The sequence below is a fragment of the Acinonyx jubatus genome, chromosome E3 (assembly GCF_027475565.1).
Source record: "Acinonyx jubatus isolate Ajub_Pintada_27869175 chromosome E3, VMU_Ajub_asm_v1.0, whole genome shotgun sequence".
NCBI classification, from domain to species: Eukaryota; Metazoa; Chordata; class Mammalia; order Carnivora; family Felidae; genus Acinonyx; species Acinonyx jubatus.
Window position 1 is genome coordinate 38325434 of NC_069398.1, and position 9489 is coordinate 38334922.

The following is a 9489-nucleotide window of genomic DNA, read 5'->3' on the forward strand; positions in this document are numbered from 1 at the left end:
TCCAGAGGTTACGGAGAGCGGTTGCAGGCCTCTCCACCCAGGCCAGGCGTCCTTGCCTTTCTGTCCACCACACAACTCCCAGCATGAACAGTGGACCCCTGGCCCCCCATGCTGGCTCCCGGGAATGAGGCGGACTCCAGGGTGGGGAAGGACTCCCACCCACACTGGGAATCTCTCTGAACGAGGGATGAGCCAGCAGCATCCCGGCGGCCCTGCCGGGGCTCCCGGCCTGAGGGCTGCAAGGCTCTGGCGGGCGGATGCTCCGGGTGCCTCAGGACCAAGGCCAGCGGGTGCCGCCTGTGCCCCCTCCCGGGCTCGGCACAAAGGGTGCGGCGGCGCGTCCAGCTCGGGGGCCGGCGGGAGGGAGACGCTCTCGAGGAGGGGGACACGCCCAGAGGCTCGGCCCGAGGGGAAGCCAGAGTCTCGGTGGCCAGGCGCTGCCTCCACGGGAGGTGCACCTGCCGCGCCGGGGCGGGGTGCCGGGAGGGGGACGGCCGCAGAGTGATGGGCGGGGGGAGGGGGGAGGGGGGCGGCCACGGCAGGAAGGCGGCCGGGCGGGGGGCTGCCGCGAGCCTCCGGAGCAAGCGAGCGCGCGTGGCGGGTCCCGGCGGCACTCACCGACCCTCGGCGCCAGGGCGGCGGCGGCCGGCGCGCTGCCCTCTCGCGGGGTCCCCGGCCTCGGGCCCGGCTGCGCTCGGCCTCGCGGCGGCGGCGGCGACGACCGCCGGTGGTGACAGCGGCTGGGCCGCCCGGCTGGGAGGGGGCACCTGCAACCCGCGGCGGGGCTGACCGGGCGGCTCGAGCTCCTGCAGGGGGCGCGCCGGCCGGCTCGCGCGTGCGCAGTACGCCAACCCTGCGGGTGCCCGGCCCGCCCGGACGCCCCGCCCCGCCCGCGCCTGCGCAGACCCCGCGCACCCGCGCGCGACCGGCAGGGGGCGCCGGGCTCCCGGCGGGGGGGAGGGCAGAGCGGGGCGGGGCGTCGTGGCGTGCACCTGCGCTTCCAGCCGCTGCAGCAGTCGCTCCCCGAACCTCGACCTTCCCCGGCCGTTCAGCCATTTCCCCCAGCACTGTTCTTCTTTGGGCGCGGGCCCCGGTGTCGCGGAGGGAGGGCGAGTGGCCGCCTCGGGCCTGGCTCGGGCTGCCGGCTGGGCGGGGAGGCCCTGGGAGCTCTGGACAGAGGGCGAGGAACCTTCTAGAAAACGGCCGCAGGGCGGGTTGGAAGGCCCAGCATCCTGCGGTGTGTCCAGGGTCGTGGGCTGGAGAGGAGAAGGGCGGGGAGGCCTGCGGGTGGTGATTCAGGGTCGGGGTCACCTCAGCAGGAAGGTCGTGGGTTAGGGTGGTTAAAATCAGAAACAAACCGAGACCAACCTTGCAGGGTCCCTGAGCAGACAGAGCCAGTGTAGTCCTGGGAGCAGAGCTTATTGTGGCCTCTTTTGGCAGGGCGAACTTGACTTGGATCATTTCTTGCTGTGCCTCTGGAAATGATGAGCAAAACGTGAACTATGTGCCGAGGTTGACAGACGGCCCCCGAAAGGTGCAATGTTGTAACGAAGCGCTGTGAGGAACAGTCTCCGCTGTCCCGCTGTGCGAGCTGCTCTATTACAATATATCCCCCGAGCTTCCTTCCTGGTCTGCAAATTCATTTTGGTGCGTGCACAATAAAGTTTGGCTGATTACGACTTCGGCGATTCATTGGTTTTACTTTGGCTGTTTTGAGCCTTTGGCAGGGTCCGGGTCACCTCCGACGGGAGGGTCCCTCAGACAGGAGGGATACGGGTCAGCCTGGGGGCATCTGGAGCTGAGAGGGTCCTGAGGTTGCGTTGGGGTCGACCATGGATGGGAGTGTCCCAAGGCAGGGGCAGAGTCACCTGGTGCAGACAGGTCCTGAGGCTGCCCAGGGATCCCCTGGGGGGCGGTGAGGTCGCGTGGCGGGGGCGGGGCGGGACTGGGCGAGGGCCTAGGGCCTGAGTCTCGTGCGCGGGGCAGGGAGGCGCGGGGCCAACAGTCGCTGCGGGCCGGCCCGCTCGGGTCTCCAGTGCCCGGACTGAGCGCTGCCAGGGGCCTACGACTCCGGATCCTCGGCGTCAGAGGCGCACCTGCAGCTCAGCTGCCCGGCGGCGGGGCTTCCCCGCAGCGGTCCGGGGGGCGCACCTGGGGCGCCGCCTGCTGCCAGCCCGGCTCCGGCCGCTCCCAGCGCATGTCCGCGACCGGGACGCGGCCGATAGAACCGTAAAGTAATGACTCCAGTCTGGAGGCTTCTGCCCCAGCCACCCAAAGACTCCCGAGGATTAGTGATTGCGGGGCCCCTTGTCTTTTACCATCTGAAGTGGTGCTGTTTATTTACTCATTTGTTGGCTTTCCTTCCCTCTGTCTCCCTCACTACAACGTGGGCTCCAAGAGACAAGGGACTTTGTCTACTTCATAGCTACATCTCAGGGTCCCAGAATGCCTGGCACAGAGGCGGCACTTGGTAAATAGTTGCTGAATGAAAGAGTGAGAAGACCTGGCTTCACATCTGGCCCTGGCCCTTTAACTAAGTGCGGGCACGTCATTTGACCTTTCAGAACCTCCATCTCCTATCCCTAAAATCAAAGTGATGATACTAGTCATACCGAACTCAAAAGTATTTTGTTTTAGGGTCAGATGAGAAAACGCATAAATGCTTATCACAATGCCTGACGCACACGTGCAAAAGAAATGATAGTGTCACATGGGTATAGCTAGAGACTCACACAGGCTGGTCTCTATAATGAGCATACAAAACCCCCATAACAAAAACAAGAAAAACCACATCAACCAACCAAACAAAAAAACCACCCCCAAACAAAAACAAAAGAACTGAATGCAATTATAAGAGAGGTGTGTGTGTGTGGGGGGGGATTATTAATGTGTCGCAAGCATCTTAAAGACCCTCTCTCCCCATCACCCCCTCCCTCCCAACCCAAGTGTCTGCCGGGAGACTCCATAAGCCTGGCTGACTAGCCTCTTCCTCATTCAATCTTTCTTTCAAGAACCAATCCTTGCCATTTCTAAGTTATATTGGTTACACCTTGCAATTTTTTTTCCATCCCTTTCTAAACCTGAAAGCGTTCTGCATAACCAAATCCAGGATCAGAGCCCGCTGACTCAGACTTCCCTCAGACAGAAGGGAAGGTGGGGGTACAGGAAGAGGGAGCATGCAGACCAAGACGGACACATGCGGAGTACTAACTTATACTTTTGTTCTTAATCCTGTTAGGGTGCTCGCATGGTAACTATTATCAGCCATTGTAATCATGAACTGAGAGGGTATGAAGGTCAATGGCAAAGGAAGATGTTCTGTGGGAAGATTCCAGGCTCTGGGCACTTGGTCACGAACAACTGTGCGCAGAGGGCTGGACCCTTCTGGTATTTGTCAACAATCACATCTCTGCTGGAGCCCCACTAAGCCTAGGTGCTCCATCCGGTGTCCTATTCCAAGCGGAGGTCCAGATAAGGGTCGGAATTTGTTCACAGTTACACAGTAGAGGTGAGACCAGGAGCCAGGCAGTCAGGTTCCGGGACTCTTTAACAGTCTCTGGTATGTAAATTACATTCAAATAGCGTGAAAGCATGCCAAGAAATTGCAGGGAATTCTCCTTGGGAGTCCTGTGGCTCAGACATTTGTCAAGATTGATGGCAAAAGTTAAAGCCCATGGTGACACTCATAAGCAAAGCTATGGCTTTACAAAAGGCACTAAACCTTGTCATTGCAAAAGTCGGCTGGCACGTATATATACTTACACACTAATGCATCTTAAAAATGAAACCAATACGTCAGCAGATATTTCTTTTGCAGAGGTACAAACACTATCTCCCTGCCTAACTGTAACTATATATGCTTATATATGTACTTTCTTGTACAGCAGTACCTAAGTTGGTGGTATTCAATGCAGAATTTTTAGAATAGGATTTCTCTGATAGTTTCCATAGGATTCACTCTAGACCAAGGGTTATACACATACTCCTTCATTCTGTGATGGAGAGGAATTAATATTGTAGTGGCTAAAATATGGTTATGGACTGTGGCCACGCAGCCTTAAATCCCAGCTCTTAATGCCTGACGTAACCTCCCTGTAGCTTGGTTCCCTTGTGTAAAGTGGGGATCACGCAGTACTCACTTCCTAGGATTGTCGTGAGCATTCACAGCACGAAAACACACAGAATACTTCGAAAAGTGTTTGGCACTTAGCGAGGGTCCAGTTCCTAGTTTGGGGGAACTTTTGAGTAAAGCCTTCTATTAATAATTTGTATATAGGTTCTTGGGTAAAAAAAAACAAAACGTTTTTTGTGTGTTTGAAAATAAACATTAATTTTACTTAGGTAAAACCTTAGAAATAGGATTGTTGAACTGTATGGAAGTATGTGTTTAGCTTTAAAAGAAACCACAAGAAACTGCCAAAATATTTTCCCATGTGACTGTGCCATTTTGCATCACCCCTGGCGGTATATAAGAAGTCCAGTCGCTCTGTAACTTTGCCACCTCTTAAAATTTTTTTTTAGCCATTCTAGTAGCTATGTAGTAGTATTTTATTGTGGTTTGAATTTGCTTTTCCTAATGACTGATAATGCTGAGCATCTTTTCATGGGCTGATTTGCCATATATGTGTGTGTGTGTGTGTGTGTGTGTGTGTGTGTGTGTGTGTATACATATATCCTTTTTGAACATGTTTAAAAATTGGGTTAATTTTCTTACTGTTGAGTTTTGAGAGTTTTATATACTCTGCATGCAGCTCCTTTGTCAGATCAGCAATTTACAAATATTTTCTCCCAATCTGTGCCTTGTTTCTTCACTCTGTTAATCTTTTGTAGAGAAAAAGGTTTCAATTTTGATGAAGTCCAATTTTTCAAATTTTCTTTTATGCTTTTGGTGTCATATCTCAGGAATCTTTGTTTAATCTGAGGTCATGGGAGACATTCTTGTGTGTGTGTGTGTGTGTGTGTGTGTGTGTGTGTGTTAGAAGTTTTAGGGTTTTAGGCTTTGCAATTAGGTCAATGCCCTATTTTTTTTTAAGTAGGCTCCAAGCCCAGCCTGGAGACTAATGCAGGGCTTTGAACTCACGACCCTGAGATCAAGGCTGGAGCTGAAATCAAGAGTCAGATGCTTAACCGACTGAGCTCCCCAGGTACCCCCCAATGCTCTATTTTGAATTCATTTTGTATAATGGATTGAAGTACCGACCAAAGTGGAGGTTTACTCCCGCCCCCCATACGTGGATTCCAGCTGTTCCACCACCATCCGTGAAAAAGACACTTCCTTTTCCACTGATCTGCACTTTTGTGGAAAATTGACCACATGTGTGAAGATCTATTTTTGGACTCTTCTGTTCCATTGATCTGTGTATCTTTATTCTTTCAGTCCAGGATTTTGTGTGTTTTTTCTGTAAAGCGCCTAGTATTACATTTTTTAGGCTCTGCATGCCAAGAGGCAACATTCAGGACATCATACAGATACTTGTTATATAAGACACAAGTTTCCACAAAAATTTTATTAGTGACATTTGTATAATTGAAAATGTATATTTTTTGCAATATGTATCTACTAATGAGAAAAATGAAGTTCTTCGGATAACATATTGCTTTGCTGGGGTTCAAAGGCAGCATCCCCTACCATCAAAATTTATTGTAAACCTTCCTCTGTTAAAACTGACTTGTAATAAGATTTTGTGTGTTTCACCATGAATATGATTTCAATGGAGTGTATTCATGGCTTGAATGGCATTTATAGAATTCAGTTAGATTCCTTTCTTGATATTTGCCTTTTAGCATGTCATTACATTATAGATTAATTGCCACCAATTGAAGGTGAGGTAGAAACTCCTCAAACGCACAGTTAAATGGATTTTGAAATACGAAAATTTCCTTTGTACTTACACATCGCGTAAAAATGTGGAAAAAAATGCTGCTGGAACTGTAGTCTGAGCTTGGAAGATATATCTGCTGTGAATTTGTGTGGGAATGAAGATTTCATTTCTTGTTTTATCTTTTGATAGCATGTGAAGTGCTTACAATTGTTTGTGATTATTTGTGATTCAAACAATGTTGGCTGTCATCTAAATGTACTGCAGTGTAAGCTTCACACACGAGCGCTGTAAAAGCTAACTTCAAAGCTATTCATTGTTCAGTAACAGTGGTTGAGGGTAGATCTTCCAACCATTAAAAGGGGTCAAAACCAATCTTAACTTTGTAGGCTGGGCTGTAGTGGGTTGGATTTGGCCCATGGGCCATAGTTGGCTTGCCTGTGCTTCAGCTGATATTGTCATAATTAGTGTAGCTTTAATGAGGTAGTATGTGTCCAATTTTGTACCTCTTTCAAAATGATTTTGACTATTTTATTCCCTTTGCCATTTCATATGATTTTTTTTCATTTCATATGAATTTTAAAGTCAGCTTGTTGGTGCCTAGAAACTATAGTGGAGAGATTTTGATTCAGATGGCACTAAATCTAAAATTCAGTGTGAGTAGAAGTGATGTCTTAACAATACAGACTTCTCTAGTCCATGAATATGGTATGCCTTTCCATTTATTTCTTAAAACAACAACAACAAAAAAACCTTTCATTAGTGTTCTTTCATCTAGATTCTGCACATATTTTGCTTGATTTATTCCTAAGTATTTCATTTCATCAGTATTGTCATTATCACAAATAGTACCTTGAAAAAACTTTGGGTTTCCATGTGTTCTTTACTAGTATATAGAAATACGATCAATTTTTGTATGCTGACCTTGTCCCCTAGGACCTTGCTAAACATACTTATTAGTTGTAAAAAATTTTTGTAGACTTCTTGGGAATATCATGACATCCGAGAGTGAAGACTTTTCTTTTTGCCTTATTATTATGTTTTTAGTTATATGTCACCCTTATAATATTTTTGTCTGGATTTGGTATCAAGGTAATGCTGACATCATAAAATGAGTTGGGAAGTAGTCTCACTTTTTCCAAGTCCTGGAAGAGATTGTATAGACTTAATACTGTTTCTTCCTTAAATGTTTGTTAGAATTTGCCAATAAAACCAACTGATTCTGGATTTTCTTTCTTAGAATGTTTGTAACTAGGAATATAATTTCTTTAGTAGAAATAGAACTATTCAGGTTACCTATTTCTTCTCGAATGAGTTTTGGTAGGTTATGTCTTTCAAAGAACTGATTTCACCTACGTTGTTAAACAAACAGGCATCAATGCTGTCATTGATATTTCTTCAGTTAATTTGAAATGTTTTATCACATACTAAATTCCCATGTATACTTTGGTGGATATATACAGATTCTTCTTTTTTTTTATTGAGCTGTTACTATCCTAGTCTGGTATTTTTTAATTAATGAAGTTATATAACAATAAATTGAATTTTTGGATAGTTCCTGGTCATTATCTGTCCCTTTCAGAATTTTCTTGCCTAACTTCACACCTTTGTGATTCATATGGACTTCTGAATCAGTTTTTTAAAAATCTTGTCGAAATCTTTACTGGGACTATGTAAACTTTGTAGAACTATTTAGGAGAATTGTATCTTCATATGGACTCTTCCTATGCAAAGACAAGATCTATCTCTCCATTTACTTGACCCTTTTCTTATGTCTCTTGATAAGAGTTCTACATTTTTCTCTGTAAAGGTATTCTTCATATAGGTCATATGGGCATATTTCTCATTACATTTCTTCCTACATGTTTTCTTCTGGTGTTGCTATTGAAAAAATGCTCTTTTCCTCAAATATATTTTTCTACCCGGTTTGTTTATAAGAAAGCTATTGCTTTTCTTTTAATACTAATTTTGTAACTGGCCACTTCAACCTTCTTTTCACTGTTTCCTACGGTTTTTCAGTCATTCTTTTGGGTTCCCTGTGTATACAATTTTTAAAAATTTTTTTTCAAATGTTTTATTTATTTTTTGAGAGCGAGAGACAGAGTGTGAGTGGAGGAGGGGCAGAGAGAGAGGGAGACACAGAATCCGAAGCAGGCTCCGGGCTCTGAGCTGTCAGCATGGAGCCTGATGCGGGGCTCGAACCCACGAACTGTGAGATCATGACCTGAGCCGAAGTCGGATGCTCAACTGACGAGCCACCCAGGTGCCGCCCTGTGTATACAATTTTATGATGTGCAAATAATCATAGATTAGTCTCCTCTTTACCTATGTTTATGCCTCTTGATTCATTCTATCATGTGACCATAGTGGCACAGGACCACCAAGAGGTCATACAGCATGCTCTGCCTGCTGAAAAACTGCCAAAAGGTGACACCCACCAATTAGATAAAGGTACCTCCAGTTAGTTAAAGGCATCCCAACTATGCAGAACAATTAGATAAAGGAAGCCCTCTGAGTGGACCAATTAGTAAAGGTCCCTCTTTCTGCCAGTTGCCTCAGCCTTGTGTGAGGTTCACAGGGTGACTGGAGCAGACTGGGCCTCAGCCCTGTTCTTGTCCCCTTGGCTCGGTGCCCGTATAAGGGGAACAGCTCTCAGGACTGGACCCAATGGCTCTCTGTTAGCATTTCCAGAACGGTTAGAAAATAATGTTGCAGCTGGCACTGTAGTCTTGGTTTTGCTTAACCGCAATTTCTTCTAGTAGTCACCAAAAAGTATCTTTGCCTTTGATTTGAGATACATATAGTATTAGTATGGCACAGACAAGTCTTTTTCTAAGGTTAAGGAAAAAAGATCCGGGAATACACGGATTTTATCAAATGCCTTTTTGGAATTTATTGACACAATATTATGAGTTTAAACCTTTGACCAATAAATACGGTGAATTACACCAACAGATCTCATGATAGTGAAAATAGTGAATCATTCTAATATTTCTGCAGTGAACTTCCCATTTGCTCATGAGGTATTATTCCTTCCATGCACTTCTGGATTCTATAAGTTATCGAGGGCTTGTAGGTCTTCTTTTCTTCAGTGAGAATGAGTTGTAGGTTTTTTTGCTTGGCTGGTTGATTGGCTGGTTTTAAATGCCATCCTTCTCGGAGTTTGGTATCACTGTGATGCTAGCCTGGCTATTAAATATGGGAGGTTTTCTGTCTTTACGTTCATGGATCAGTTCAAACAGCATCAGAACAATCTGTTCCTTGCCGTTTAAAACAACCCACCCATCTGAGTTATTTGCACTTGTACTGCTTTGCAGGCTCTTTGATGACTGTCTCAGTTTCTTCACAGTTTATCTGCAGATATATTTAGGTTTTAAAAAAATCTCTTACTGTATTGGATTGACTTGGTGATTTCTATTTTCCTAGGTAATCAACCCACCCCAGGCAGGTGGACAAGTGATTAGCAGAGAGTTGCATGCTCTACCGACTGAACCAGCCAGACGCCCCTTTCCTTTTTTATTCTTGATTAATGCATCCTGTGTTGACTCAGTGTGTTAGTGGATTATTTAGTTTGGGGGTTTTATTTGCTTACACATGGGCACTTCTTTACTCTTTTCTAATCCAAAATTTCTGCTATAAAACAGTATCTGTTTCCAAGAAATTTAAATTT

At 46.4% G+C, this 9489-nt stretch overlaps 1 long non-coding RNA gene across 1 annotated transcript; it reads left to right on the plus strand.

Annotated features, from left to right (window-relative positions):
* The first annotated feature begins 947 nt into the window (after positions 1-947).
* Positions 948-7209, plus strand: LOC113594945 (uncharacterized). The gene is made up of 3 exons (XR_003415428.2): positions 948-1237; positions 1441-1647; positions 5037-7209. It is a non-coding gene; the product is annotated as an uncharacterized LOC113594945 (long non-coding RNA).
* The last annotated feature ends 2280 nt before the right edge of the window (positions 7210-9489 follow it).